Source organism: Lissotriton helveticus, chromosome 3_1, assembly GCF_964261635.1.
Source record: "Lissotriton helveticus chromosome 3_1, aLisHel1.1, whole genome shotgun sequence".
NCBI lineage: Eukaryota > Metazoa > Chordata > Amphibia > Caudata > Salamandridae > Lissotriton > Lissotriton helveticus.
In genome coordinates, this window is record NC_136061.1 from 264982214 (window position 1) to 265005037 (window position 22824).

The following is a 22824-nucleotide window of genomic DNA, read 5'->3' on the forward strand; positions in this document are numbered from 1 at the left end:
TGTTATTTTTTTCTTTGTATATGTAAATAGTGTAAGTAGTGTTAAACTTATAAGTTGTACATTGTGCCATGATATACCGTTGTAAGTTCACGGTATACCATGTTACATGGGGCTGAGAAGTGATTATATGATCGTCTAATGGCTGTGTTTACCTAAAGTAAAAGGTATCTATGTGGTTTTTACAGTTATGTGTTCTGTGGTCTGGGTTTTGCTGTTTTCGGGGTAAGGGTCTTACATATAGGTAAGTATGAGCTTCAATTGTCGTTCACTATCCATTACCACTTTATTTTAGTGATAATAGTTAGACATTTTTATTCATACATTTCTATATATTTTCATAGTAGTCTAGGGTGAACTGAGCTTCTTTTCTAAGTAGCACAATACTTCTGAGGTAGTACAGAGGTACTTCTTATTTTCTTTTTTTAAATATATAGAAACTTATAGATATTTTTCCCTACTTATTACCACTTTACTAAAGTGGTTAAGAGGTAGGAAAAATTTGAAAACCTAACACATAGCTAGATCTGAAGGCATAATACAAAACACAGGCCTAAAGTACCTCACACAAAATGGCTGCCTTTAACTTTTCTAAAGGCAGTCATTAGTCAATCATCTAATGACTTGTCATTGTTATGTACCGCGGTAGTGCCCCGAAATACTACTAAATACCGCAGATTACTGTAAAATACTGCAACATTTTGCAAAAATTCCTCAAAAACAAATATTAAAACTATAGTTAAAATAACTAATGACTTGAAAAATACTTACTCTACTTACCTGTAGTATCCAAAAGAGCATTCAAAAGAATAATCTGTGCACCATAATGTCTAATCCTACCAAATTTCATTTAAATCCGTTCAGCCGTTTTCACGCTGCGTGAAACACAAAAGTAAATGTATAATGCATCAGAGTGCTAGTGTTTTTTGGGACCCCCTTGTTTTATTTCCACCTGCTAGAGGAAACGCTGCAGAAATTTAGATCTTCCACCAATGGAACAGGTTCAATGGTCAGCAAAGTTTCACAGAGATTCGAAAAATGGGTGCAAAGCTACTAAGGGACAAAAACCAGAGGAACGTTAGAAATTCATTGAAAAAAACAAAGGTTACAGAAACGTTATAGTTAGGCTCAGATTTCTCTCATACAAAACCATTGAAATTCAAAAGTTATAGGTAATTGAGCTAACTATAACTTAAGACCCGCAATGCCCATCATCCACAGAATCACTCATTCAACCACTCACAGCCCCATACAACCTCTCATACACCCACTCACACACCCACACAACCACTCAGATACCCACTCACAGACCCAAACAACTACTGATGCACACCCAAAGCCACTCCCACCAACACTCTTTCACCCATACAGCCACTCACACACTTACTCACCCATACAGCTACTAACAAAGTTACTCACCCATACATCCCCTCACACATATATTCACTCTTTCACAAAATCACTTACAAACCCATTTACACATTGAAACAAGCACTAACACACCCAGTCACTCATCTTTACATCCACTCATACAGACACTGTTTGTACAATGCACATACTCACACACCCACTCGCTTACCCATACACCCACTCAAACAGCCACTCACTCACCCATGCACCCACTTGCACACCCACACACTCATCCATAGAGCTACTCACATACCCGTTCAGTTACCGATACAGCCACTCACCCACCGATAGTGTCACTAACAGATACTAAACCACCTGTACAGCTACTCACACACCGACTCACTCACCCATACAGCTGCTCACACACCCACGTATTCACCAAAACAGCCACTCACACACCCATAATACACTGATTCTCACAGCTGCTCAGATGACATATGTTAGAAATAGTATCACTCATTAGCAGTGTAGAAAGAATAACAATTTAACTTACACAGTATCTTACTATATATCTTTAAGTCATAGAAATATTTATGAAACACTTTCACTCACTGGATGATGTCATCAGTGATGTTCGCTATCATTATAGCTTTTCAGAGAGGGTTAGCTTTGTCCAGGCAAAGAGTGTACCCATCATAAGTCAAAGGAATACACTTTCAGGGTTAGAGTGCTGCATAAACAATGCATGGATGGCACTGTTCTAATCCTTTGCTTAAAGACTTTGCTGTAGAAACGGCAAAAAACTTCATCCCTTTCTAGCTCAGCGTGGATGGCACCGTGCTAATCCTATGCTTAAAAATTTGCTAGGAAAACAGACATTTGAGGTGAGCAGATTCAGAGTGTCGCTGGTGTTCTAGGCTGCTCTGTACAGGAGCTGCTCTCCACCTAAACTTGGGAACTGCCCAGAGTTCTCTGCTTCTTTCTTGCATAATTTATGTATGATTTTATTGTTAATATTTACGGTCGGATTGACCAAGTTTATCTTTTTAACCATATTATTGTAGTAGCTCTATTATATTTTACTAATGTCAGTTATGTCCGGATATGACGAAATGTTTCTCTTAGGTACTCTTATATTTGATTGTATTAATTTTATATTCGATATTTACTTAGTTTGTACTTTTGCAACATTGTGTTATATAAATGTTTGTTATGTTAAGGCTAATAAAATCTTCAGAACTTATGTGACAACCAGGCATTCAGTAATAAATAAGGGAAGAAAACCAATAGAGTTCCTTACCAATAACAAGCATTGGCAAAGCCAATAGGTCACACCTATGCAAGAGCTTTTGTCTTTGCCACCATGTTTTAACAATGTTGTACACCAGAATTGCTAGAAGTTAGTTGGGCGTACAGTAGAGTTGAGTGGCATGGAGCGGAGTGAAGCGGAGTGTCATGGAGTTGCGTAAAGTGTTGTGGAGGAGTAGAGTGTCGTTGAGTGGAAAGGAGTAGAGTTGAGTGAAGTTGAGTGGGGTAGAGTGAAGTAGACTGTTGTAGAGTGGAGTGACATAAAGTGGTGTGGAGTAGTGTAGAGCAGAGAGAAGCAGCTTAGAAGGTGTTGCGTAGAGTGGAGTAGAGTGTTGCAGAGTAGAGTGGTGCAGATCAAAGTAGATTGTCATAGAGCAGAGTGGAGTGGAGTAGAGTGGAGTAGTGTTGTCATAGAGTGGAGTAGAGTGGCATGGAGTGGCATAGAGAGAGTTGCACAGAGAGTCATAGAGCGGAGTGATGTTAAATAATGACATAGAGTTGAGTAGAGTGCTGTAGAGTGGAGTGGCATAGAGAGGAGTAGAGTGTCAGTGGAACAGAGCTTAATGGAGTAGAGCATCATAGAGTGGAGTGCCTTGGAGTGCAGAGTTGTAGAGTGGTCTAGAGTGAAGTGGCGTAAGTACAGTGGTGCAGAGTAGATTGGCATAGAGTGCAGTGGCATAGAGTGTGTTGGTTTTGAGAAAAGTGGTGTAGAGAGCACTGATGTAGACTGCAGTGGTGTAGAATAGAGTGGCATAGTGTGGAATGGCATAGAGTGGTGTGACGAGGAGTGAAATAGTGTGGCGTATTGTGGAGTGGCTGACAGTGAAAAGGAGAAGCGCACAGCTTGGTTTTAGTTGAAAACTGTTGCTAGAAAATTTTAACCTGTTGAATGAAATTTTAGAAATTTTGAGGGTGCCGCCCGGGTGGCGTCTCTTGTCAATGGCGTCCGTTATAGAAATGCAAGTTGTGATTCCAATGGATCATTGGAAGCATCCCCTGGCGCTCCACTCTATTCTTCTGGTATAAGCCAGAATTCACCAAAAAGGTATAATGACAAATGTTGATTTGAATCAAAGCGTTTTATTTATTCATAAGTTCATTATTATGTAATTCTTATTTTTCTTCACTGTATCTGGATTCCATAAACAACATGTTCTTTAGTCCAATGCATTTCGGGCTAAAGAGCCCTTCATCGGGGACCACAAATCTAGAAACAAGGCACAGTAACAGAATATTCAATTGTGTGCACAATATACATTAAAGCAAAAAAACATAAACATAATATGAAAATACATGCTCTAACGATGTCAAATTAGTGACTAGCATGCAAGTCAGTGTGCACCCCTGCTGTGACGTGAAAAAAGCTTCAAAAGTTCATAAGACTCACATGTCATGTTGTCCAAGATCATGCTGAAAAAACGAAATATCAAGATGTCCGTTTTTAATGTAACCGACAAACTGTGGGGAAACGAGCTGCATTAAACAAAAAACATCCTGGCTATTCACGAGTTCTAGTATTGTAAAAGCAAATTACGGCAAAATCACTAGTGAACTAAAGACTTACTTTGAAGACGCGAGGCGTCTCTCGTGTTTCTTTTTGTCCAAAAGCTTGGTAAAAGCTAATATTGGGTAACCCGCCGTGGCGGCCATACGTATGTCTTATACTATAGACATTCTAGCAAGATGCGTGATACAGGTCTCGCGATTGGTCGAACTCCCGATCACGTGACCAGGGGACAACCAATGGCGGCTGAGCTGTAGGGTATCTATCGTAACATGTGGAGTGGCACAGAGTGAAATAGAGTGGTGTGGACTGCAGTGGCATAGAGTAGATTGTTTCAGAGTAGAGTGAAGTGGCGTAGAGTGGAGTGATGCAGGGTAGAGTGGAGTTGTATTAAGTAGTAGAGGCATAGAGTACATTGGCGTAGAGTGCAGGGTTACAGAGTGGAATGGTGTAGAATGGAGTGCTGCAGAGTGGAGTGGCCTAGATTGGAGTGGTGTAGAGTGCAGTGATGAAGAGTGCAGAGGGGAATAATAGAGTAGGGTAGAGCGCATTGGCATAGAGTGGAGTGGTGCAGAGTAGAGAGGCTTAGAGTGACGTGGCGTAGAGTGCAGTGTCAGAGTGCACTGGTACACAGTAGATTAGAGTTGTATAGAGTGCATTGGCTTAGAGTGTTTAGTGGCAGAGAGTGCAGTGCTGCTGAGTAGAGTGTCATAGAGTGCTGTAGTGTAGAGGAGAGTGACGTGGAGTGCATTGGTTTAGAGTGCAGTGGTGTACAGTGGTGTCAAGCAAATTGACGTAGAGTACAATGGTGTAGAGTAAAGTGGCATAGAGTAGAGTGACAAACAGTAGAGTGCCACAAAGTAGAGTGACACAGAGTAGAGTGGCATACATTGCAGTGGCATACAGTGCAGTGGCCTAGAGTAACTTGTTTCAGAGTAGAGTGAAGTGGTGCAGGGTAGTGTGGAGTGGTATAGAGTAGTAGTGTAGAGTGAATTGGCATTGAGTGCATTGTTGCAGAGTGGAGTGGTGTATAGTAGACTAGAGGGGGGTAGAGTGCTGTGGCACAAAGTGCAGTGGTATGTAGTAGAGTGGGGTAGTGTGCATTGCCATAGATTAGAGTGGTGCAGAGTAGAGTAGAGATGCATAGCGTGAAGTGGCATGGAGTGCAGTGTCATAGAGTGCAGTGGTGTACAGTAGATTAGAGTGGAGGAGAGTGCATTGGCATAGAGTGCAGTAGAGTGTCATAGGGTGGTGCAGAGTAGAGTGCAGCAGCATAGAGTAAAGTGGAGCAGAGTAGTGTGTCATAGATAGGCTGTGGGGTTTTAGGTTTAAACCTATAATAACTGATAAAACCCCACTGTAAGAAAAATAGCCCTCACCGGTGAAAACATATAAACACTGAAAAAACACCTGCACAACCACAAACTAAATGCCATTCAAAGAAAGGAAAAAGAAAGTGAAAGAGTCATTTTGTTCTTACTGAAGGGGTCAATAACATGTAACTTTGTTATACAAGCTAGCAGTAAGAAAGACTGGCTAACATTATTCTGCTTGAGTTTTGTTCTTTAGGGATGGCACTAAAATATTGGGTCTTCTTCCTTTTACTTTTTTCAGTTTTATGGCCTTTGGTCTAAAGATGCAGGATTTAGTTTCACGTTTTAGGTTTAGTTTAATTATTTTATAAACTGTAGAGAATCGGGACATATCAAACTCACAATTGATATTTTGGCTGCATTTGATTCTTTCACTGATAGGTAAAATGGCTAGTTTCATAAAAATCTTTTCTAATATGTGTCATCACATTTGCCCACAGAGAATGGGTAAAAACCCTTAATACATCAGACCATAGTTTCTAGTGGGTCAGTATTGATAGTAGGTGAATTGCCAACCCCTCAGGCTTTAAAATTTAAATGCAAGGTATAGTGACAAGTATATATATCACCAAGCATCTGGGATAGTGGTGAAAATGTGACACCAGACTTTTGGAAAAAATGGAATGCAGTGTCACTTGTTATGCTCTGCAAAAAAGGTTCTTTCCAATTTCAACAAAGATTGGAGTGATATTGTTTGTATTTGTAGTGATTCAGCTACGTATACAAAAAATTTGTGTGATGACCTGTCAAAATTGATGCCCGAGCTGAAGTGATTCCCTGTAGGAGATCCTTGCCACTTGTTAGATGGTATGCTGAAAGCATCTTTACAATCTTCAGAGTTAATGAGGGATGCTATTGACTTTTTAGTCCATTCTGGTGCACTGTTTTCTTATGCCCAGGAACTAAAACGCAAATATTTATCATTTCGTACTTTATGTGGCATCAAAGAAAGAGTCATCCCAACTGTGCCCCTTAGCTGACGGTTCTCAGCCCAAGGGGCTATGAATGCTGAGAGGGCCTTTTCACAGAAGTTTACATGTAAAGGAAATCGCAAGCGCACATGACTAAAGACTCACTGAAGAAGTATTGTATGGTGCACTACAATAAGATTAATTTGCAAAAATCTCTTTGGACCTTAAAAACACTATATGTACACTGTCTATATACCATGTTCTTTTAGTGCAGAAAGAAAGCAATGATAATAGCAAAACGTTCCATAAACACCGGAAAAACACTTTTTCTGTTGTTTTTAGTGGCGTGAAAATGTGTAACCACTGATAACAACTGTTTTTTAAGATATTGAAAACACTGACAAAACCCCACCAGAATTTACCAAAAATAGAAACTGAAAACAGGACAGCCTAGATAGAGTTCAGTGGCAGAGAGTGCAGCACTGAAGAGTAGAGTGTCATAGAGTACGGCAGTGTAGAGTACAGTGGCATAGAGTGCATTGGCGTAGAGTGCAATGGTGTAGAGTGTAGTGGCGAGGAGCATAGTGGTGTACAATACAGTGGTGCAGAGCAGATTGGCATAGAGTGCAGTGGCAATGAATGTATTGGTTTTGAGTAAAGTGGTGTGAAGAGCATTGGTGTAGAGTGCAGCAGTGTAGAGTAGAGTGGTGTAGTGTGGAATGGCGTAGAATGGAGTGACATAGTATGAAATAAAGTGGTGTAGACTGCAGTGGCATAGAGTAGTTTGTTTCAGAGTAGAGTGAAGTGATGTAGAGTACAGTGGTATACAGTAGAGTGTTGTAGAGTGCAGTGATGCAGAGTAGATTAGAGTGGCTTAGAGTGGATTGGCATAGAGTAGAATGGCATAGAGTGGAGCACTGCAGAGTAGAGTGGCGTAGAGTTCAGTGGCAGAGAGAGCAGTGTTGCAGAGCAGAGTATTGCAGAGTGAAGTGGAATTGAGTAGAGTGGTGCAGAGTAGGGTGGAGCAGGGTAGAGTGCAGTTGCATAGAGTAGAGTGGTGCAGTGTCATAGAGTGCAGTGTTGCAGAGTGCAGTGTCATAGAGTGATTCAGATTAGATTGGTGCAGAGAGCTATGACATAGAGTACAGTGGTGCAGAGCAGAATAGAGTAGCATAGAGTGCAATGGTGCAGAGTGATGTAGCGTGCAGTGGCGTAGAGTAGTATGTTGTAGAGTGTATTGGCATGAAGTGCAGTGGTGCAAAGTAATTGGCATAGACACATTGGGGTATGGTGCACTGGTTTTGTGAAAAGTGGTGTAGCGTGAATTGGAGTAACGTGCAGTAGTTTAGAGGAGAGTGGCATAGCATAGAGTGAAGTGGCACAGAGTGGTGGAGCATTGATTGCAGTGGTGTACAGTGGAGTGGAGTAGAGTGGTGTAAAGTTAAAGCATATTGTGCACTGGCATAGAGTAGATTATTTCAGAGTAGGTGGCGTTGAGCGGAGTGGTGCAGAGTAGAGTGTAGTGGTTTAGAGTTATGGCATACAGTGCATTGGCATAGACTGCAGTGTTGCAGAGTGGAGGGGCATAAAATGGAGTGGTGCAGAGTGGAGTGGCCTAGCCTGGAGTTGTGTAGAGTGCAGTGACGAAGAGTGCAGTGGTACATAGTAAAGTGGGGTAGAGTGCCACGGCAGAGTGGAGTGGTGCAGAGTACAGAGGCATAGAGGGAAGTGGTGTAGAGTGCAATGTCAGAGTGCAGTGATGCATAGCAAATTAGAGTGGCGTAGAATGCATTGGCATAGAGTGCAATAGAGTGGTGTAGAGTAAGTGCAGTGGTGCAGAGTAGAGTGGCGCAGATAGAGTGTCATTGTTTTCAGTGGCAGAGGTTGCAGTGCCACAGAGAGTGTAGTACTTCCAAGCAGAGTGTTGCAGAGTGCAATAGTGTAGAGTTGAGTGACAGGCAGTGCAATGGTGTAGAGTAGAGTGGCAAAGAGGAGTGCTATAGAGTAGAGTGGCACAGATTAGAGTGGTGCAGAGTAGCGTGGCATAGAGTACAGTGGCAGAGAGTGCAGTGATGCAGAGTAGACTTGTAGAGTGCAGAGGCGTACCATGGTCCAGAGCAAAGTGACATAGGCAATTGTGTATAGTAGAGGTGTGTAGAGTGCAGTGGCACAACGTAGGGTATAGTGGTGTACAGTGCAGTGGTGAAGAGTAGATTAACATACAGTGCAGCGGTGTAGAGTATATTGGGGTTATGAGTACAGTGGCATAGAGTGCAGTGGTATAGAGTGCAGTGGCATGGTGTGCAGTGAAGCAAACTGGAATGGAGTGATGTAGACTGCAGTGGCATAGAGTAGATTGTTTCAGAGTAGAGTGCAGTGGGATAGAGTTGAGTGCAGTGGGATAGAGTAGAGTATCGTAGAGTGTATTAGTGCTGAGTAGATTAGATTAGAGTGGCCTAGAGTGAATTGGCATAGAGTGCATTGGCGTAGAGTGGAGTGATGCAGAGTTCAGTGGCGTAGAATGGCATAAAGTACAGTGGCATAAAGTAGAGTGGCAGAGATGGCAGTATTGCAGGGTATACTCTCATGGAGTGCAGTGGTTTATAATAGAGTGGCATGGAGTGTATTGGCATAGAGTGCAGTGGCACAGAGTAGATTGGCGTAGAGTGCAGTGGCACAGAGTAGAGTAGAGTGGCATAGAGAGCAGTTGCATGGAGTACAGTGGTGTAAAGTTGATTCAAGTGCTGTGAAGCAGAGTGTCTTGTTTTGTCTGAGTCTTTGAGTGGGTGAGTGAGTGTGCGCATGTATATCTGAGCATGAGTCCTTCTGAAAGGGATCGACCTGCAAAAGGTAAAGGTAAAGGCATATTCCATACTGCAAAAAACAACAAACCAAGAGAGTATAGTGAGTTGTCTAATCATGCCATTGAAGTGTACTTCACGCATTACCATTTTTCATAAAGGTTACTTATATTTCACTGGCGTGGAAAAAACGTATGTGGAAGACAACACAAGTTGGATGAATACTAGTGTTCATTTCCATGGCTACAGTCTGTTGCTCTCAAATATATATGTTACCTCATGTTACCAGGACAACCAAATCACAAATGCACCTACACACGTCGCAAGATGCACAATTGACCCCATCTTCCCAGCCAGCGACCGAGTCAAGTACAGCCATGTCACTGAGTTTACCTGGACAGACCACGCCACTGTCCATTTCACCATCACAAGATCCCCCGGCTCTGCCACCAAGCCGCCCGGCATTCCTCACAGCAGCGGGACAAAGTATCTGGGAGCCAATAAACCAACACCCTTAACATCTTCCACCCTGACACCTCACCAACCTAGAACAAGCTGTCAAGAACCTCTCCACTTGGATCACCGACTGCGCCACAGAGTTGCCCCCATCAAGTCCACCAAACTTAAGAAACCCTCTGAACAAGCCAGCTGGTACACAGTGGAACACAACTGTAAGAGTCTTGAAAGGAGATGGTGTACCAGCAAGGAGCCCACCAGACAGAGGCATCTTCAAGACATCCCTCAACCAATACCACCAACTCTTGAAAAAGACGAAAAGGTGTGCCTCAGCCACCAAAAACCTCATCACCCCCTCCCAGGAAATCTGTAAACCCTGGTGGATGTTGCATCTTCGTCAATCTGGATACCCGTCAATGACTACACCACACACTAATCTTAGTATTGCACGTCTTTATTCTGTGTTTAACTGCGCACTCATCATCCTAAATCAGCCTTCATTACATTACACTCTAACACTTACGTCACAGCTCAACGGAGTCCATCAGGAGACACAAGGGGTTCCAGATTGCTAACAAGATACTACAGCAGACGTCTTTTACGACAAGATCTCCACCATCCCCAAAAATTTCAAAGCCCAACCCACCTCCTCCAACACCCTCAGCCTCCTTGCTCCCACAAATGCAAACCCGACCACCTGTTCACCATCTCGGACCAGCTCAGCACACAAAACACCATCGCTATCATGAATTCAATCTAATCTGGAGCACTCATAGACCCCTGTCCCCACCACATCTTCAACCTTGGGAGCAAGAAGATCAGCAATAATCTCACCAACATCTTCAATGCATCCATCACCACGGCCACCTTCCCCAAAGTCAAACCCCTTCTCAAGAAACAGTCCACCGACCCCAGAAAACTCAAGAATAACAGTGTTATCTTTCTGCTCCCCTTTTCCTGCAAAGTCCTTCAGCCATCAACCACCAACTCACGGAACATCTGGAGAACAACAATCTTCAGGACACCTCCCAATCTGTATTCTATACTAATCATAGCACCGCAACTGCCGTGATTGCTGCCATCAATGACATCATAACCCTCCTTGACCAGGAAGAAATAGCAGCCCTGATACTCCTCTACCTCTCAGCTGTGTTCAACACCGTCTCCAACCACACGCTAATTAAGAGACTCCCTCAAATGGATCGCTTCCATCCTCACAGGAAGAACCCAGAGAATCCACCTACCTCCTTTCACCTCGGAACCCAGGAACATCATCTGCAGCGCCTTTCAAGGCTCATCCCTCAGCCCTACACTGTTCAACACCTACATGACTCACTTGCCGAACACCGTCAGAGCCCACTGACTAAACATCATATCCTCCGTCGACGACATAGAGCTCATTATCTTGCTATTGGAAGACCCCTCCACCACTATGGCCAACTTCCACAGATGCATTTGAAGCGTTGCCAACTGGATGAAAGACAACTGCCTAAAACTCAGCACAGACAAAACGGAAGTGCTGATCTTTGCAAACAACACCTCGCCATGGAACGACTCCTGGTGGCCTTTCAAGCTAGGACTCTCACTAACTCTGAACAGACCATGCCCACAACCTTGGTATCATCCTGGACAGCAAACTCACAGTTAAAAAACAGATGAACGCAATCTCCTCTTCCTGCTTCCTCACGCTTCACATGCTCCGCAAGATCTTGCACCCCGTCTAAACAAGAAGAACTGTCACTCAAGCCCTAGTCACTAGCCGGCTGGACCACAGCAGCACACTCTACATAGGAATCACCTCCTGTAAAGTCTGCAGACCATACAGAATTCAGCTGCCAGATTCATCCTCGACCTCCCCAGATGGACCAACCTCCCTTTAGGAAGCTCCACTGGCTCCCCATTCAGAAGAGATGTCAATTCAAGATGCTAACCCACACCTCCAAAGTCCTGCACAACCAAGGACCAACATACATCAACCATCAGCCGAACTTCAACCAATCTTCCCGACACCTGCGCTCCTCCTCCCTCGCTTACACCTCAGCACCCGCCTAAGCAACAGTGGAAGACGGTCTTCCTCCTACTTTGCTGCCAAGTCCTGGAACGATCTTTGCTTTCACCTCCGAACCTCATCCTCTCTGCTGGAATTCAGGAAAGGACTCAAGAACTGGCTGTTCAGCTGTACCCTCCCTCTGCCGCAGGGTTCTCAATGCTGGATACTCACAGGTGATTACCTGCGCTTTACAAGTCCTGCGTAATTAATTGATTGACCTATATGGTACTTTAGTCACTTATGGATGTGACCACCTATCAGCTGCTCTTGTTTAACCACGTGCATCCATGGGGTTACATGTCTGTCTTTCTCCATATAGAAGGCTGCTGAATGACTTGTACACCTTTTATAAAAGGAGGAGACAGCGCTGTTACATTTAACAATAGAAGAGGACAGGATACAACAAACCCTCTGACTTTACGGAGTTTACTTAGTCTGCAAATATAGGTTTGGCTTGAGGTAGGTGGATAAAATAAGCATGAACAGAGATGTTGTCTTGTATGAGGAAGACAAAGGTACTTAGCAGGACTTGGATATCGAGGCATCACATTTGACGATGAAGAGGACAAAATAACCTTGGGAGTAAGAACCAATGGGTAGAGAGACCAATCATGAGAGACCAAGACATCAATGAGGACTTGGAAAATGCTGGTGGTTGGGCAGTCAAATGGCGTGGAGAGGAAAGCCTTGGCCTGCATTTATAAATCTGGTGCAGGTGGAGAGGTTGTTTCTTTCAGTATTACACAGACAACAAGAGTTAAACATACTCAGCAGAGAACATGCTAGGATCGGGAAGCATTGAATAACTCTCAGAGCCATCAACCGGGGACATGAAGTCCTCAAAAACGGTGTTGTGACAATCAAAAAGCCATCATGTGTTTTGCAACAACAGTAGCTACTTCAGCGCTCAACTAATCCAATTGATTTGCATTCTATTCAATATTATATTGATTGAGCACAGTCACATCCTCAACTCTAATGAAGAATTTATTTGCTGAAAATTCAATCCCAGAAACACGTTTCTTTCCTTTGTACACTGTTGGGAATGGCCCTTTCTGCAGGATCACACCCCCAACCCCAAGCTTATTGCTTTTCTACTCCCCTTTTTGCTGAATTCATTTTGTTGGCTTTAAGGCTCTGAGTACTTTACCACTGCTAACCAGTGCTAAAGTGCAAATGCTCTCTCCCAATAACATGGTAACATTGACTTATCCACAATTGACATATTTTAATTTACTTATACGTCCCTAGTAATGCACACTTCTTGTTGCTTACTAGTGGGCCTGCAGTACTGATTTTGCCACCCACGTAAGAAGCCCTTTAAACATGTCTCAGGTCTGCCATTGCAGAGCCTGTGTATGCAGTTTTAAACTGCGATGTTAACCTGGCAAGTTAATCCTTCAGTTTTAATACGTATAAGTCACCCCTACGGTAGGCCCTGGACAGTCCATGGGCAGGGTGCATTAACATTTGTATTTAAGAGCTTTATATAGTGCTAGCCAGACCCGAAGATATCAGAGCGCTTTACAACATATATCGTGATGCAATCAGTTATACAAAATTACAATAAGCAGCATTGTCTTGTGTCGACTCTTGTTCCGGCAGTCATGGGAACGAGTCAAACAAAAAACAGGTGATGGAAAGCCTTTTAATTGAAGTGTCTTAGTTCTGCGCTGGGCAGGATTCCTTTGGTGGAGGGGCTCTGTCATATAGTGAGGCATCTCTGCCTTCAGATGAGATCAGTTGAGGAAGAGGTCTTTGAGCTGGATTTTGAAGTTTACGAATGAGGTATTAGTCCTGATGTGGACGGGAATGGAGTTCCAAATTTTGGGCGCATTTCCAGAGAAGGGGCGAGACACGGTTTTTTGTTTGCGAGTTTTTGGTGTAATGAGAAGAAGAGTGTTGGTGCCCGGAGGTTCCTTGTTTGTCCTGCCTTTTTGAGTTTGGCAGCCAGGTAGGCCGGTTTACTGGTGTGAAGAGCTTTATGTGTGAGACAGGCAGTTCTGAAGTTGGCACGCATTTTGATTGGGAGCCATTTTAGTTCTCTTAGAGATGGAGAAATGTGGTCGTAATCTTTTGCTCCAGTCATCATCCTGGCAGCTGCATTAAGAGTTTCTCAGAGGGGAGCTAAGTGAGATATTGCCGTGCCCGTGAGAGTTGCGTTCCCGTAGTCCAATCTGGACAGAAACAAGGATTGTGTGGCCAGTTTAAGATTGTTGGGTGGGGATGGAGGGTTTTATTTTGTTGAGTAATTTTAGGTTTAGGAATGCCCCCTTTGCTGAGTTCTTGATATGTTTGTCCATGTTTAGGCTTGAGTCTCGAGTGATTCCCAGGGATTTTACAGAGTCTGCCAGGGTAAGATTGTAATTAAGAGCGTCAATGGACTTTAGCCATTCTGTGATTAGGGGGTCTGCTCCTTGTTGGATATGAGAAGGATTTCCGTTCTGTCTTGGTTGAGCTTTAGGTGGTTGTGGGATAGCCAGTGTTGGACTTCTCGTAGAGTGTTATTTAATTTCTGTATGTCTCCAATTGAGGATGTTTCTAGGTAGATCTGGGTATCATCTGCATAGAGGTGGAAGGGGATGTTGTCTTTTTTGAGTATGGAGGTGAGGGGCTCCATTAAGCATGGGCGTAAAATCCGTTCCGCTCGCAGATTTTGCGGATTTTCGGCAAATTCGCAATCCGCGAACTCTCGCGAACTTGCCGATAATTCATAAATCCGTGCGAAGCGGATTTTTTGCTTGGTCGCACTTGCCAACTAGAATACTATACAATTTCGCGGGAGTAAACACTTGCGAATGCGTAGATGCGGCGGGCAGCGACAATCTCGCAATTGCGAGATTGCAAAATTAGCAAATTCGCACAAGAAATCCACCAGCAGGCAGCATAAACCTTGAAAATTATGATTTTTATCAGAATAACTCCTCAGGTTGACATTTGCCTGCACTTTTTTTTGCAAGGAGTCCATTTTGGGGGGGGGGGGGAGGAAGGAAGTGCCCCACAGTCTCCAACTTCCTGTTCCTGTCCAGCAGGCTCCTCCCAGTGCTTTCTTCATGTGCTGGTCACTTTGATTTGGATCTTGACCTGGAAGGATTACTTTTTGTGGATGCTGCTGGATATTTGGATTTTTGCAAAACTGAAAGCACTCAGCAGGTGCAAAAGTTCAATCTTATCATTAGTAACCATTCCCTGTAGTGCCTGGAAGGATTACTTTTTGGGGATGCTGCTGGATATTTGGATTTTTGCAAAATTGAAAGCACTCAGCAGGTGCAAAAGTTCAATCTTATCATTAGTAACCATTCCCTGTAGTGCTTCCTGAGGGGCCCCTTCAGAGTTCAGTTGCCTACTTGCAACTATTCTATGACCCTGCTCTGACTCTCACAGCAGGCTCAGAGAATAGCTACAAGTATACAACAAAGGTCCTGTTAAAAAAATTACACTGCAACAGAAAGCAATTACAGATAAGGAAGCAGGTGCCAGCCTGGAAGTTCAAATTCAGTGACACATTAATCAGCCCCTAATTCATTCATGTCAGTTGAGGCAGGGCAAGTGTGCTTTTCCCCCCATAATCTACAGTGATGAACTAGAGGGTGGCATGGGTGAGCCAGAGGGTGGCATGGGTGAGCCAGAGGGTGGCAGTGGTGAAACAGAGGGTGGCAGTGGTGAAACAGAGGGTGCTGTGATGAAACAGACGTAGAAACAACATGGTCGCGACCGTTGCTACCGGACAAGTAAGTTCGCGTTTGCGAACTGGTAAAAAACCCTTGCGAAATGACAGAAACACTTGCGAACACAAAAAAAAAGGAATCCGCAAAATTCGCGAGAGTTTGCGGATTTTGCGGATTGCGAATCCGTAAATACGCAATTTCGCGGATTGCCAATTCGCAAAATCCGCCCATGCTTAGGCTCCATGTAGATGTTAAACAGTGATGAGGAGAGAACTGACGCTTGTGGGACTCCCCTGGTTATGGAGAGAAGGTCAGACGTGAAGTTGTTAATTTTTATTCTTTGGGAGCGGTTCTGAAGGAAGGAGGTAAACCAATGTAGGACCACCTCGTCTGCACTAATTCTCTCTCGGTGTGCATTTATGAGCAGATTGTGGTCAACTGTATCAAAGGCTGCCAATAGGTCAAGGAGTATGAGTAGGCAGCCACGGTCTGCATCGTGTGATTTGTAGATATCATCTATGATGTTCAGGATCGCTGTCTCTGTGCTGAAACCTTTTGTGAAGCCTGATTGGTGAGTATCTAGAAGGTTATTGCTATCCACGTGTTGGTTAAGTTGAAGGAAAACACATCTTTCCAGGATTTTGGATAGGAGAGGGAGATTGGAGACCGGCCTGAAGTTGTTGGGGTTGTTTGGGTTCGAACCCATTTTTTTTAATAATAGCGTGACTTAGCCGATTTTTACAGTCTGGCATGATTCCAGTACTCAGGGAGCTATTTATGATCTTGGCCCACAGAGGAGCTAGGGTGAGGTTGAGCTTTTTAGCCAGGTGGGCGGTAATAGGGTCCGCTATGTGTGAGGAAGGTTTGGACCTGATAATTATTTCTGTGATGTTTGCTTCAGATATGGGGTTGAATGTCTTCCAGCTGCTCGGAGGGTACCGTGGGGGGTTGTTTTCTTTGCTGCTGGGAGGTGGGTTATCGTTGGCTGACAGGAGGTGGTCATCAAGGGAGCGTTCGATATTGGTGATTTTCTTGTGAAAGAAATTAGCAAAGGTGTCACATAGTTCTTTGGAAGCCTGCATGGTTGAAGCGGGGGGCTTGGCTGTTTGTTGTTTGATGAGATTGAAGAGTTCTTTAGGATGATTTTTGGCATTGTCTAGTGCACTACGGAAGAGGGTAGATTTTTCGTTCTTAATATGTTTTTCATATTTCCTGCATTCGGATTTGAGTTGGTCAAGGTGAGTTGAGGACAGGTTGTTCTGCCAGAGTTTTTCTGTGGCTCTGAGATGTCTTCTTTCAGAGTTTAGGTCTTTATTGAACTAGGCTCTCGATGGGTTGTTCCTGACTCATTTTTGCTCCCTTGGGGCTATTTGGTCTAGTATGGTTGTCATTATTGGTTTGTAGTGTGTAGTAAGCTCAGTTGTAGATAGGTCATTCGAGTTGGGGGGAAGTAGTGCTCTTATCCTTTCAGGTCAGCAAAGGGAATCTGTCTTAGATTTGTCGCCCAATAAAGGGTATCTTGTGGACGGGGAAGAAAGTGGGTCAGATGGTTAATGTGAAATAGAATGATGTGGTGGTCTGACCATTCAACAGGGAGGATTGGTTGATAGTAACTGTATCTTCCTGAGCTATAATGGTGTCCAGGTTTGAGCCTCTATAGTACGTTTGCTCTATGCAGTGTTGGATAAGGTTATTGTTGAGAAGAAGTTTGTTTAGGGATTGGATCAAAGTGTTATTATCATCTATCCAATGTAGGATGAGGTCCCCTAGTATTATGTTGTTGGAGTCTAAGAGTGAGCAGTGTGTTATCAGGTCGGAAAGGTGTTCTGCGAAAGAGGGAATGTTACCTGGCGGGTGGTAGAGGAGATGGCAGTGTATCGTTTTGTTGACTTTCGTCTTAATGGTTAAGGATAGATATTCAAATGTGTTGTAGGAGAAGGAGTCAATTTTGGTTATAGAGACTTTGCTTTTGTGGAAGATTGCAATACCCCCGCCCAATGGCTCTTTCTGTCTTTGTTTATGATTGAGAACCCTGGGGGCACAACCATGTCATTGGTAAGGATGATTTATTCAGCCAAGTTTCTGTGATGAACGCAAGGTCGATGTCGTGGGTTAGGATGGTTTCCGCCAGTTCTGTTGCATGTTTGGTCGCAGATCTGCAGTTTATAAGCATGCAGTGAGTCGTTGTCTTGTTGTCGGGTTTCTTCTGAGGAGGGGCCATGGGTACATTCATAGGGAGGGCTGATGGTCTCTCCGTTCCTGGTGTGGTGTGATCTCTCCCATATCCCATGATTACCTGTATCGTGTAGTTAGGGATGTTAGTTGTAGAGGAGTCATTGAAGTTGGCAAGATCGGTCGCCTCTTTCATGGACATTGCGGCCCTTGTTCTTTTGGGTCTCTGAGGCCGGTTAATGAGGGGGATTGAGTTCCAGTTGTGTGTCTGTGGATTGTGAGGGCTTGGGTGTTTTTGTTGGAGTCAGTAGGAGGGGAGTAGAAGCGTTGGATAGGTTCCAGATGTGTGGTGATGTTCGATAATATTTTGCCTAGGCCCTGTATTATATTCTCTAGTTGGCTTTAAAGTAGGACATGTAGTTATTAGTTTTACATGCCCTAGTAGTGAAAACTCTTAAATATGTTTTTCACTGCTACAAAGCCTGTCTCTCCCATAGGGTATCATTGGAACTACCTTATTCCATTTTATATGTGTAATTTCAAATTGGAAAGAGATGGGAGCCCCACGTTTGGTGTCTCTGGAAATTCTAGTTTAAAATCACAACTTATGGTGAAGTCAGATTTTAAATTGTAATTCTGAAAATGCCACTTTTAGAAAGTTGGCATTTTCTTACTTTAGCCATTTGGTGCCTGCTGCCTGTCTCTAAATACACGCCTAGGGTGGGTGACAGCTGGGTTTGGGCATACCCTCTAGACAGCCACACAAAGAGAAATTTAAGTGTGACCTGATGCGCCATCCACATCCTGATGGGCCATTCTGGCCAGGATGGGAGGGAAGAGCTGGACACATCCTCCCACATACATATGAAAAGGCTGTGTCCAGTCTCCACCCAAAGGGCTGTATCCCCCTCTGAAGTGAGTCTGGAGCCAGGCCAGGAAGGGCAGGGACTATGTGCACTTCAAAGGCATCTCTTTGAAGTCTCCCCCACTTCAAAGGCCCAACCAGGTATAAGTACAGGATCTTAGACACCACTACTTAATTATACTTCTGGATACTCTGCCAGGAAGGAGGGGTGCTGTCCTGCTACAATGACTGCCACTCTGCTGAAGTGCTACTCTGCTGAACGCATGCTTTTCTGTGCTAAATTGCTGGCTGTTGCCATCTTTCTTGGGAGTGAGAAGGACTGGGCCTGCATCTCTACAACCCAGAACCAGAGTGACTCCAAGGATTTGCTAGATAGGACACAGAATACCTCCAACTCACATGCTACAGCACCTGGTCTCTGCCATCTGTGACCCTTCCCTGCCAAATGGTGCCAGTTCAGTCCTGGACCAATGGAAGTGGGTTTAAAGTGCTGCACCAGCAGAATCCACACATTGCCGTTGACACAAGGGACTTGAACAGGCGCATCTCCTCCACTGTGGATGCATTGCCGCCATTGCAAGGATTCCCAACTCCGAGGCTCATTGACTTCATTCTCAAACTATCCTCACCATTGCACAGCTCAGAACCAAAGCAACAACTTCATGTGTGGACCGTCGATGACATACCACCTCATCTGCACCTCGCATCTCGTTTTCGATGATGATGCACTGCTGCCTGAAGCCCGCATCTCAGCCTTGAGGATGCTGCAATCAAGATACTTTGCAGCGGGCCAAGGCTGGTCCTTGTATCCGACCCTCACCCCATTGTGGTCAGCTTGAACGTTTGGATTTGACCTGGCCTATCGTGACCACATAGCTCCCATTGGCGCTTTATGCTTTTACACAGTACATTTCAGTTTATTCTTAAAAATTCATAACTCCGGTTCTACTTATTGGATTTTTGTCATTTTGGTCTTGTTTTGTTCGTTAAATTAAGGTGTATTTGTCTAACCAGTGGTGGTATCTTTTTGTGTGATGTTGTCACTCTTTTACTGTTTGAAGTGTTGGACAAATACTTTACACATTGTCTTTTAAGTAGGGGTGGGCAGAAAAGTTCGCTCTACTGGCGGAGTTCGCGTAGTTCCGGGAAATTGAGAAAAAACTCCACCATGGGGTGCTTAGCAGAGTTTTTTCTCATGCACAGCTCACCAACGTTAAGTTGGCGAGCGAGAATTTGCATCTCCTAGCGTGGTATTCAAGTGCTAGAACATTGCCTGGTGACATATTCTCAATGCTGGTGGTAAATGCAGCTCACGACCGCTTGAGTTGAGAAAGTTGCCGCTTGATTAGAAAGACGCAGAATCCTCTGGCGCACAGAGTGGGGCACTTCACACCAATTTTACAGAGCGGAACAAGCTCCAGCCTGCTCTCAGAGTTCTTATGTAATTCCACAGAGTGAAACCCTGCGAGCTCCACCCACCCCCAATCTTAAGTTAAGCCTGACTGTTCTGTGCCAATATACCAGGGGATGAGCACAGGTTGATTTAGGGTGTGTTTGTGACTTACCCTGAATGGTGGTTCCTGCTTGGACAGGGTACATACCTTTGCCCACCAGAAGCACAATTTCTTACAGACACCCTTATCTTGGGGATGAATACTCTGTAGAATTTAAACCAAGAAGATATCAAGTTATTGTTACAAATAGCATCTTGGATTATTTTCCTACTTTCTCTTCACCATATGTGACCAGGAGTGATTACTCCTTAACCTGATGCGTGCGGGCGGAATTCCGCTCGTACGCTGAGAATTTGTAAAGTGCATGTTACATGACGAGCTGGGCTCGTCATGAGCGTGCGAGGAGGCTACCTCATGACGAGCCCAGCTCGTCATCAGCGTCGAAGGGGTTAAGAAGTCAAAAGATTGTGCAAAGACACATACTTGAGGCAACCTATAAATAATAACATATCATGGTGCTTGTTATCAAAGTGATGAACAACAAAGAACAAAGAGGAACAAATAAAAAGGTTCTGTGTGGTTGTTTCTAGATGAAAACATTCTGAGGTTCAGTTAGAAGATATCTATATAATCAAAATTGTGTGAAAGTCGTGAAATTGCACTAGATGAACAAACGTAAGAAACATTTAAAGACATACTAGACCAATTCCATAAGATAAGAATATTGCACAATGCTATATAACAGGACAAGCTTCAAGGTAGTTTGCTTTTTTGAAGTTATGCATCTCATGTCCCCAATAGAAGTATGCCAATTTTGACTAGGTCACAGTTGTATAAGTCTATTTTATTATCCCTGAGTATAACATAGCGAGACCCACCAAGTATGAACTCAGATATAATCAGTATTTTTCCATTTAAATGGAATTGTTTTTAGATGCACGGACAAAAAAAGGGCCTCATTTAAACTTGGGCGAATGAGATACTTTGCCATAATGTGGCAGATATCACACCTGCCATATTACGAGTGCCATAGACAACAATGCACTTGCGAAATGTCAAATGAAACATCCACCATATCTGTGATGCAGTATCCCATCTGCCAAACGCGAAATAAGGTGCTGCATCTAGAAGAAATATAATTAGTAGCATCCAGATCGGATATGTCATGAGTGACATTGACTCCCAATCAAACTATGGTAAACTTGAGTATAATATCTAATAGTGGCATGGGATACCAGACTATTGTTGTCACAACTTCATCTAATGTATATATTATGCACAGTATCGTCATCAGTCATATAATTTCAGATGTCATCAATGATGGTATCAATGATGTCATAGAACATTGCATGAGTGATTTAATATGTGAGGCCATAAGCAGTGTATGGTGAGAACGCAAGTTATAGCTACTTCAGTTACATCCTCGCTGTGCTGGACAATCTTAGACGCAATGATGACAGAGGACAACCCCAGGCATTAGTCTTACTCGATCTATCGGCGGCCTTCGACACGGTGGACCATAACATCTTAATCCACCGTGTCGAATCCGCCGGAGTCTGTGGGGTAGCTCTGTCTTGGATCAAATCCTTTCTAGAGGAGAGGACCCAGGCAGTCAGCATGGGTCCTTTCCGCGCCACCAGCGTCTCCTCATCCTGCGGAGTCCCTCAAGGATCTTCTCTGTCTCCCCTTCTTTTTAATTTGTACCTTCAACCCCTCCTTCACTCTTTAGGTAAGTGGGATATCACCGTGTTTAATTACGCGGATGATTTACAAATTATTTTTCCCCTCACTTCTCCTGACGCTGCCATCAATTTTCAGGCTGCCATGACACATATCCAGCTTTGGATGAACCAAAACCAACTCAAGCTCAATCCGGGCAAGACTGAGCTCCTCCTCCCGGGGAGAAGTGCCCCTTTTTGGGGCCCTCAGTACTGGCTGACTGAGCTCGGAACACCTCCCTCTCCTGCTGGATGTGTCAAGAGCCTCGGAGTCTTGATTGATTCCGGGCTCACTCTCAAGGCACAGGTGAGCGCAGTAACATCTTCCTGTATGTTTCAGCTTTACAGGATACGGAAAGTCGCTCACCTCCTATCGCCTGAAGCCTTGCTGCAAGTCCTAATAGCCCTGGTGATGTCCCGGTTGGACTTCTCAAATTCAATCTACCATGGTCTCCCTAAATCTCAGGTGTCTAGGTTGCAGATCGTCCAAAACCAGGCTGCTCGGCTGGTCTTTAAAACCCCCAAATGGCAGTCGGCCCAACCTCTACTACGCCACCTTCATTGGTTACCAGTGAACTAAAGAATTACTTTCAAGGTCCACTGTTTGGTCTTCAAAGCTCTCACTGGCCCCGCCCCTGCTTTTCTCAAGTCTCTAATCACTTCTTATTGCCCCCCTCGTACCTTGAGGTCCACCCACCTCCAGCTCCTCGTTGTCCCCCGCTTCAAACTCTCCAGATCTGGTGGCCGCAGTTTTTCTTGCCTAGCCCCCAAGCTATGGAACTCCCTCCCTCTCTCACTCAAGTCCTCTTGTTCCCTTCTTTCTTTTAGGAAATCCCTAAAAACACTACTCTTCCCTCACTAATTTTACTTTTTCCCCTGTCTTTTCCTTTTCTTTTCCAAATCTGATTAGCGCCAGGAAACCTATGGTGACAGTGCGCTCAAGAAATTTGTTATAACATAACATAACATAACATATATAAGTTAAGCTAACAATAACTGGTGAACTTCAGTGTTTTTTTAATTTAAAATGTTGTGTTATATCTGACATTTTCACCTACCCACAACACTGATTTAACCTTTGGTTCTTTTTCATGAATTTCTAGGGTTTGTTAAACAGAAAGTAGTATTTTATTACCATGCCTAACTATAGCGTGACATTAACCTTTGTTTGTATCAGTGAATTTCTAGGGCTTTTGT